The sequence below is a fragment of the Cucurbita maxima genome, unplaced genomic scaffold (assembly GCF_002738345.1).
Source record: "Cucurbita maxima cultivar Rimu unplaced genomic scaffold, Cmax_1.0 Cma_Scf01462, whole genome shotgun sequence".
Lineage (NCBI taxonomy): Eukaryota > Viridiplantae > Streptophyta > Magnoliopsida > Cucurbitales > Cucurbitaceae > Cucurbita > Cucurbita maxima.
Genome location: NW_019273478.1, coordinates 3,863 through 4,924, shown reverse-complemented (window position 1 = coordinate 4,924; position 1,062 = coordinate 3,863). Strand labels below are relative to the sequence as shown.

The 1,062-nt window shown below is 40.2% G+C and overlaps 1 non-coding gene across 1 annotated transcript; it reads right to left on the bottom strand.

The window, feature by feature from the left end:
- Positions 1 to 643: 643 nt before the first annotated feature.
- Positions 644 to 717, bottom strand: TRNAN-GUU. Its single transcript has one exon. It is a non-coding gene; the product is annotated as a tRNA-Asn (tRNA).
- Between the last annotated feature and the right edge of the window lie 345 nt (positions 718 to 1,062).

Below are 1,062 nucleotides of genomic sequence, written 5' to 3'. Positions count from 1 at the left end.
ACATCTTGTTTCTTCTCCTTCTTTCTCATGATGTTAACCGTCTTTGTACGTTTGATCCTACCCCTCTATCTCACTAGTGTTGTGTATGTTGGATCCCATGATCGTCATCTCGACATCGTCATTTGTGCCTACCCCTCTATCTCACTAGTGTTGTGTATGTTGGATCCCATGATCGTCATCTCGACATCGTCATTTGTGCAGAGGTGCCTTGCCTTTACCTAAAAAATAAGAGCAGTGCATATCTTGAGTATTTTAAGAAATACTCATTAAGTAACTCCACTACTTCTCTACTCACGCAAGCACATGAAATCATGGTTATCATAAAATATCATTTCATGGCCTTGGTCTCATATTCGTGTCCGGGTAGAATTTGATTTCTCTACTCATATGACTTACATACACACACATTTGCTCCCATGCGAGCTCGCATACCTACCCATTGACCTGGGCTTCAACTAGCATACACTCACACTATTGGTATACCATGGAGGGAAGGGAGTGCACATAGCATTGTGGGGCATACAATATCATAAGTACCATACTTTCATATCATGTAACATCCTAACAAGTCATAACATAATAAGCAAATATATAACCAATCTTTACCTTTAAATTCATTTAGAGTAGGTTGACTTAATACCATCGCTAGAAGGAGGGTTTGAACCTCCGACCTTGTGGTTAACAGCCACACGCTCTAACCAACTGAGCTATTCCAGCGAATTCTTTGTAATACACTCTCCTTGGGGGCCCAACGTTCTTGCTGGCACAACGCTTGGTGACTTGCTTTGATAGCTTTTGCAATAGCCCAAACCCACCGCTAACAAATATTGTTCGATTTTGCCCATTACGTATCATCATCAGCCTCACAATTCTAAAATGAGTCTACTAGGGAGGGGTTTCCACACTCTTCTAAGGAATGCTTCGTTCCCATTTCCAAACACTAAAAAATATTGTCCATTTTTTACTGTAACAAATCGTCGTCAGAATCACAGTTTTAAAACACGCTACTAGAGATGTTTACAGACACTTATAAGTTATTCTTTCATTCTCCTCTCAAACCAA